Source organism: Pangasianodon hypophthalmus, chromosome 12 (genome assembly GCF_027358585.1).
Source record: "Pangasianodon hypophthalmus isolate fPanHyp1 chromosome 12, fPanHyp1.pri, whole genome shotgun sequence".
NCBI lineage: Eukaryota > Metazoa > Chordata > Actinopteri > Siluriformes > Pangasiidae > Pangasianodon > Pangasianodon hypophthalmus.
In genome coordinates this window covers 21,745,277-21,753,676 of record NC_069721.1, presented here as the reverse complement: position 1 = coordinate 21,753,676, position 8,400 = coordinate 21,745,277, and positions in this window count along the sequence as shown.

Here is an 8,400-nt window from a genome sequence, read left to right as displayed (position 1 = left end):
AAATGCCATATTTTTGTGGAACCTCTCAAAATAAAACTGAAAGTCTACACTTCGATCACATCTTGATTGTTTTATTTCAAATCCATTGTGGTGGTATATAGAGGCAAAATCACAAAAACTCTGTCATTGTCCAAATACTTCTGGACTTGACTGTATCATTAGCTCCTACATGAAGTACTATCTTATAACCTACGCTTGCCTAAGACCTTAAGATTACTTGCTATGTCCGGTACCCTGGCTCCCAGTATATACCTAATTAAAACTGCTGGTGCCCCTAAAGGCCTAGCTAATTTGACATGCCTTCAGATAGAGTCTCCTATAAGCAGATCTCTTTCAGGTTTCCCAGCAGGTGCTTCACTGAGGAGAGCAAACCTGTTAGACACATGAAGCGGAGAGGAGTGGTGCTCCCATGGGTGAGCCTTTGCATTAGCTTTGGTTTTGCGATTATGCCACCAAGTTGTCACCCATTCGCCCCGCTATGAGGGCTCTAATGCCAGGGTTGGGGGATTGCTGTCTCCGCCTAAGGCACCCAGACTTTCCCCTACAGAAACTACGGACTCTTGCTTTCGCTATCTCTCTCTGGAGTGTGGATATGCTCCTCTAATGCTGCAATCTGCAAATTAGCACTAATAAAGCTATTACTAACGATGGGGGAAGAATGACTAAACATCTTGCACTCAACACACTGAACAAGCTGAATGTTGAACGTTAAATCTACTGTAGCCAAAGATTAGCTGAGATTATTTTATATGGATCCAGGGTGGATTGCTTCCACTCGCTGTCTTTAGACAAAAAACAAAAGAGTTCTTCAAAAAAATGAAAATATGGCAGAAGGGAAAGTGAAAAATACAACAGATGAAAACTACAGCACAAAAATTATTGATGAAAAAGAAAGAAACAGAATAGTTTAAATGGTGACACAGGCAAGAAACTCCTGGCAAACTATTTGAAGGAACTATGTCACCCGTCTGTTCTGGATGTGTCAGAGAAGTGGGCTTAAATAAATTAGCCTCAATGCACACAAAATCTACGAGATGTTACACTCTGTGTAATTCACCTGACACAACTAGCTGTGTGAGTCTACAGTTTGATCTAGAAAGAAATCAGCCCCAGCCTCACTTCTTTATACCATTCTGTGTATTTTTGCTTATTGACTGTTGCTGGTTCTTTTGTTCTTAGTTCCACATAAGTAAAAAAAATTATCCACTTTAAGCCATTTGTTAACAGCAAATAGGATGGTTTGGAAAAAAAAATATTAACCATTATTTAATAGAGGGAGGGCTTGGCCCTGGTAGCCCATTTACTCCAGCCATCAGTCCCTAATAATACCCTGTGTAAAAACCAGCAATAAGTATTGTTAAATCTAGCAAAACACATTAACAAATCAAAGTCGGTACTGCAAATCTGAAAACACAACATCAGAAATTGTAGGTCCGAATAAGTTTCTCCTTTTATTATAGCAAGGAGTAATTATTTCTTCTGAACAAGCTGGCTTCCTTCAGGCAGCTTTTCAGCATTTGCATAGTTATATTAATTCTGTGAAAAGTTGACAGCATAAAATATGAATGTCCTTAGTAAAAATAAGTGCAATTAAAAGCATTAATAGATCTATTTAGACACATAGTACTCTTACTGTAAGCATTCTCTAGCTCTCCGTTTCCATCGTCTCTCAGACTGACAGATGCTGTAGCCAATCACGAAGTCTACTCTAATTAAGTTATGCTTTTATATATATATATATATATATATATATATATATATATATATATATATATATATATATATATATATATATATATATATATATATATTTAAGATAAGATAAGATAAGATAAACTTTATTAATTTCAGTTATAGTTTCAGAAATTCAGTTATATGTGATATACATCAGGTATATACGATGATGAATTATTATTAGGGGAAAAGGGAATAACCAATGCATCATAAAACACACACGATTACGACAAGACGATTACGATGTACCTACCAGAGTGGACATGTGTCTGCTTTCATGAGGGTCAGCTGTGCATACCCCCTCCTGGGATTTCCCACAACTGTGTGTGCGTGTGTGTGTATGTCTAACCATACTGACTTTACTGACCTTAATGTGTCAGCACAAACAGCTGCTCTCTGCCCATTCTGGACAGACTTTGAGTGCGAATGAGAGGGAGTGTATTCTGGTTGTGTGTGTGTGAGGGGGGGAGAGTGTTGATGCTGTGTGTTTTTAAATAATCTGACCCCTTTTCAGAAATGTCTCACTCCCTGAGTCTCCAAGGGAGCTGCTGAAGTCATTTTCACTAGCAGAGTGGGAAAAAGGAGACAGCTGGAGTGTAACATGAAACCACAGCAGACAGATATTTAAAAGGAAAAACTTTAATGATGAACTGTTTTTGGCATGGAAAAGGCCACGGGTCAAAGGTCACCTTCCGGGAATTGTCCCAGTATTGCCTTTGTTTCCGTAATAGACAATATACCCTAACACCCTGTCAGTAACTACACGCACAGAAGTAATGCCTGTAATCTATTATTTTTGGTTTCATTTTACGCTTCAACAGCTGGCACTATGAAATTGAGGAAGTGCAGTTGAGTGCAAAAGTTTGCACCTCCCCACGGTTTTTGAATGGGAACATGGAAACTACACACCTATGTATTATTAATTGATTAATGATTAATTTATATCTTAATCACTAACTACATTTTAAATTAGCTCAATCAAGTTTAAATCATAATATATGACGCAGTGTAGAAGAGTCATACACGTTCTACTTAAAACTGCAATTTTTTTCAGCTCAAGTAAATGTTTCCCATTAGATGGTGGAATTCTGGAAAAATGAAATGTGGGTGTATTCTGCAACAAGACACCAATCCAAAATATGAGGCACAATCAACATAAAAAAATGATATGCTACAAACCTCTCTGACTCCAGTCCTGATCTGAAGAAGGAAATGCATAACATCTAGCAGAGTCAGAACTGCAATATACTCTCAAACTAAATCTGTCAACCTCTGTGTCATCGGTACATGTGTTGTAGATATAGATGTAAATAATGTGTGTCTACCTGTAAGTTACAAACATAAATATGAAACTTTCTTCTAGAGTTATAATTACTGCTGTGTCATATGGAAACATGCTTCGTTAACACTTCAGACATCTAAAGCAGAAGTGTGCTTTCACAAGAGTTGCTAGGTCTTCTATATCCAGTGCTTCTTACAGAAAGTAAAAGATGAAAAGGAAAAAAGTAAGAAGAAGTAAGTAACGGGACATATTTTAGACAAGATATACCAATCAGCCATCAGCCAAACATTGAAACCACTGACAAGTGAAGTGAATAAAATTGATTCTCAATTGAAATCTCATTACAATGGCACCTGTCAAGGGGTGGAATATATTAGGCAGCGAGTGAACAATCAGTTCTTGAAGTTAATGTGTTGGAAGCAGGAAAAATGGGCAAGCGTAAGGATCTGAGCGACTTGACAAGGGCCAAATTGTGATGGCTAGAGGACTGGGTCAGAGTATCTGCAAAATGGCAGGTCTTGTGGAGTGTTCCTTTATGCAGTGGTTAGTATCTACCAAAAGTGGTCGAAGGAAGGACAAACAGTGAACCGGTGACAGGGTCATGGGCGGCCAAGGCTCACTGATGCACATGGGGAGCAAAGGCTACCCTGGTCTGGTCTGATCCCACGGAAGAGCTACTGTAGCACAAATTGCTGAAAAAAATAATGCTGGCTATGATAGAAAGGTGTCAGAACACACAGTGCATCGCAGCTTGGTGAATATAGGGCCACGTAGCCGCAGACTGGACAGAGTGCCCATGCTGACCCCTGCCCACCGCCGAAAGTGCCTACAATGGGCATGTGAGCATCAGACCTGGACCATGGAGTAATTGAAGAAGGTGTCTTGGTCATGAATCACGTTTTCTTTTACATCACATGGACAGACGTGTGTGTGTGTGTGTGTGTGTGTGTGTTGCTTACCTGGGGAAGAGATGGCACCAGGATGCACTATGGGAAGAAGGAAAGCCGGCGAAGGCAGTGTGATGCTCTGGGCAATGTTCTGCTGGGGAACCTTGCGTCCTGGCATTCATGTGGATGTTACTTTAACACTTACCACATACCTAAACATTGTTGGAGATAAAGTATACCCCTTCATGGCAACAGTATTCCCTAACTTCAGCAGGATAATGCACCCTGTCACACTGCAAAATTGTTCGGGAATGGTTTGAGGAACATGACAAAGGGTTCGAGGAGTTTACTTGGCCTAAAAATTCCCCAGATCTCAATCCAATCGAGCATCTGTGGGATGTGCTGGAGAAACAAGTCCGATCCATGGAGGCCCCACCTCGCAACTTACAGGACTTAAAGGATCTGCTGCTAACGTCTTGGTGCCAGATACCACAGCACACCTTCAGAGGTCTTGTGGAGCCCATGCCTCAATGGATCAGAGCTGTTTTGTGGCACATGCAGGATCTACAAAATATTAGGGAGGTGGTTTTAGTGTTATGGCTGATCGGTATATGTAAAGAATAAAACACGACAGCATAGTGTTATAGGAGAATACTCAACTAGCAGGTGGTGTGGTTGTCTTATTATTTTCCTGTCGGATTTTGATAATTTAACAGTATTAAGATTTTTTATTCATTAAAGAACAAGTTCTACTTTTATCTGTTTATTGTTATGTTTATGTGTTGTGGAATGTCAACAAGTTACTTTTTGTTATCAATTATATAGCAGTTGTAAACACTCATTCCCTCACCAACCTTTCTTTTGCCCTCTCTCTTGAAGTTTATGAGACTAGAATTTCAGCTAGTCATGTTACAAATAAACTGCAAATTCCTGAAGACTTTCCTGTGTCAGAAAACCTAAAGTTAAAGTTTTACTCCTTACTGTTACAAAGTACTGACACTGGAGACTCATTCCAAAAATTTCCAAAAATTCTAAATGTCTTCTCACCATATTACACACACTTATTTAAAACTATATGTGAATCGTTCAACATAGGTGTAAATTGTTACTATAGAAATAATATTTGAACGAGTGCGTTAATATACAGAAACCTGGAATTCGCCTTGCTACTATTAGGGCTGCTGTTATAGAAAATTAATCAAGCTCCTCTGGCCAATGAGATTCGAGAATTTGACAGTACTGTGCTATATTTTTAATGTAGTCTTTTCAAAATGTTTGTTTGTAAGGTTCACTAAATGAAGAGATATTAGAAGAACATGAAGTAGCAATTTTGGGATTCCCATTCTCCAAAAAACTCTTTCTTGTTAAAGTGACATCTGCTCCATCAGTTCTCTTAATTGCTGTGGATTAGTTTTCTTGAAGCCTAGTGTAACAAAGTGGACTGGATTGAAAGGGGATGAAAGGAAAGTGTGTGTGTGTGTGTGTGTCCTGTAAATTTATAGTGGTTTGAATATGAGAGTTTTCTTTTAGAGAAACATTTTTTACATATGTCGCTCTGAGAAACTAACAGAGTGAATAGAGCTAAACTGATATGTAAAAACATCACAAGCCATTGACTATTATATACAGGATCTTTAATGTACTATACTTTAAAAAAAGTGGTGGGACAGGCACACTAGTATGTTAGCATAGTGTATATTACATCTTCAACCTAATTTATCTGCCTACAAACAAACACAAAAAAAAAAAAAATTGCACCGGTAAGCCAAAGGCTAAAATTAAACGAATATAGAAAGACAAATATATGTGCTTCTGCATATGTGTGTGTTTGTGTGTGTGTGTTTCCTTAAGTACATTTGTGTGTGTACGAGGGGTACAGAGGTCCTAAGACCCTTTCATCATTGTGTTCCCATACCATGGAGTATAAAGAGTGCTGTTCCTCAAGCTGAGGAACCAAAGAGGGCATTGTCTCTAAATTAGGGGCTTCAGCTCGATCCACAAAAGATCAGACTCAACCGCAATGGCTGCGGGTTTGAAGGAGGTCATCAAATTTCTCTGGAACACTCTAACCACAGTCCTTGGGGCGTTTGGCACTAAAAAAAAATCCCAAGTGGTTTTAAATTTGATCCTGGTCAAAGATCAAAGATCAGCCAGCGTGGAACAAGCGTCTCTTCAAGCACTGGTCAAGCTGAACTCTTCTGAACCGCTCTGATTTCCGTTCTCCTGAGACGTGGCCAGTTTAGCATGTCATATATCTCATTATGTCTTTTCCATTTGGACACTGCTGTTGTGTGTCTACTCATAGGTCTGGAAAATATACAGGGTAATTGGATAGCAATTTTATCCAGAGGAATCTAAGAGTGTGTTGTGACAAATGCTGCTTCATGCTACATTGATTTTTTTCTTCCTCTTCTTTTTTTGATGAGGTTTGAGCTTCATTTGCGACAGCTATTACTTGTGCAAATTAGTTATTAGGAAACGTGATGTGTTAGCGCCATTGTCGGTAATGTTTTATTTAGCATGCAGCTCCTTGCACGGCTATTGTTGTAGCCTAAAGGTGTGTTGCTGGGATCGTATTGAAGGCAGGGAGGTGTTGTATTAGGTTTCATGTAGTACAACCACAGCACCCACCACTATAGACTGTGTATAACACAAAAATGGTAGGATAGCATGAACATCCTTTAAAATTCCTATTCCTTTTTCATATTTTACACCATATAAACATTGCCATAACAAATCCTCTTATGGAGACATGGCTATTGACATTATAAGCTTCTTTTCTTTCAAATCTAATTACACTCTATAAAGTCAAATTTACTAAATATACTGCAGAGCTAGATATATAATTATCTAGCTCTAAAGGTCAGTTGTGAATTACACCAGGTAAGCACACAATTAAACATCCCAAAGGATATCTTCGTATGCTATAGAGTTACAATTTCCCTTCACTGGAACTAAGAGGCCCAAACCTGTTCCAGAATGACAATGCCCCTGTGCACACATGAAGCTCCATGAAGACATGGCTTGCCAAGGTTGGAGTGGAAGAACTCGAGTGTCCCGCACAGAGCCCTGACCTCAACCCTACTGAACACATGAACGGGAACACCATCTCGAGGCCTCTTCGCCCAACATCAGCTTGATCTCACTAATGCTCTTGTGGCTGAATGGACACAAATCCCCACAGCCACACTCCAAAATCTAGTGGAAACCTTCCCAGAAGGTTGGAGGTTATTATAACAGCAAGGGGAGACTAAGTCTGGAATGGGATCTTCAAAAAGCATATATAGGTGTGATGGTCTCGTGTCCACAAACTTTTGGCCATATAGTGTGTATTGCACAGACAAAAAACTCCATTTTGGAGTTTTCATCCTTTCTAGGCTGCTTTAACTCACAGACATAAAGCTCAGCAACTCTTGAAGTGGTTTAATTTGTGGAAAAATCTGGGCAGCGTGAAAATCTCAGTTGGAAAGTCTGCCCGTACATCTTTGTCTCTCTTTGTTTTTCTCTCTCTGTGGTTTCCATATCGTGACAGCACACAGGCGCTAATGTCATTTCCTATTTGGATGTCTTATTAGCTTTCATTAGTGCCACACTTCAGCGCTGTTTTAGCTTTGGCATTGTCATAGCGACCAGCTGTTTGAATGCCTCTTAGCTCTTGTGTGGGCAAAGCTGGCTTAATTTGACACTCTGCCTCCAGAGCCATCATCCTTGTTTTTGTTCCTTTTGAAAGATATTAGATAAAAGCAAAATGGAATTTTGTTTTTCAAACCAAATGAAAATTATAGCATGGCCTAGAAACCAGTCAAGTGGTGGTTTTTATTTCTCTGTGAGGAGAAGGACAACTGGTCGTTACTTTAGGTCACAAATGTCTCTGAAGCATTCTAGCTCAAAGGTTTTGCCTTGAAGGCCTGCAGGGAGAAAAGGAGATAAGTGCAAATGATACAAACTGAGAAAGGTTAATTTAGGGCACTTGAACCATGAGAGCTCCTCACATATCTGTGACTGGAAAATCCAAATGCCATTTATCACTTTCTTAGAATAATGTATCACTATTACTGTATAACTGTATATTCATAATTCCTGGAAACATGACAGAACATATGGTATAATGAAGCCCCACAATTAATATTTGGTGAAGCCTCCTCTGGAGAGAGTAGCATCACTTAGCCTCTTAAAGTTGGAGACATTTGTAGATGGATTTTGGACCCTCTACAAACTCTTTTATGTTCCTAGGTTTGCACATGTGAAAGACCTCATCAATTAACAGGTTTCAGTAGGATTCAAACATAGATGTAATGTGTGTGAAAATCAGTGTGTGGTTTATTCAGAATTGTGCAGTAGTCATAGTCAGTGTTCCAGACAGGGGTCAAATCACAGGCAGACAATATTAAAGTTGGATAATCCATAATCAACAGTGTAAACACGGGCGTAGGTCAGAACCAGGAAGTCACACGAGAAACAAAGGTCAGGAAACAGGGGAAACAAGAAACTCTCAGA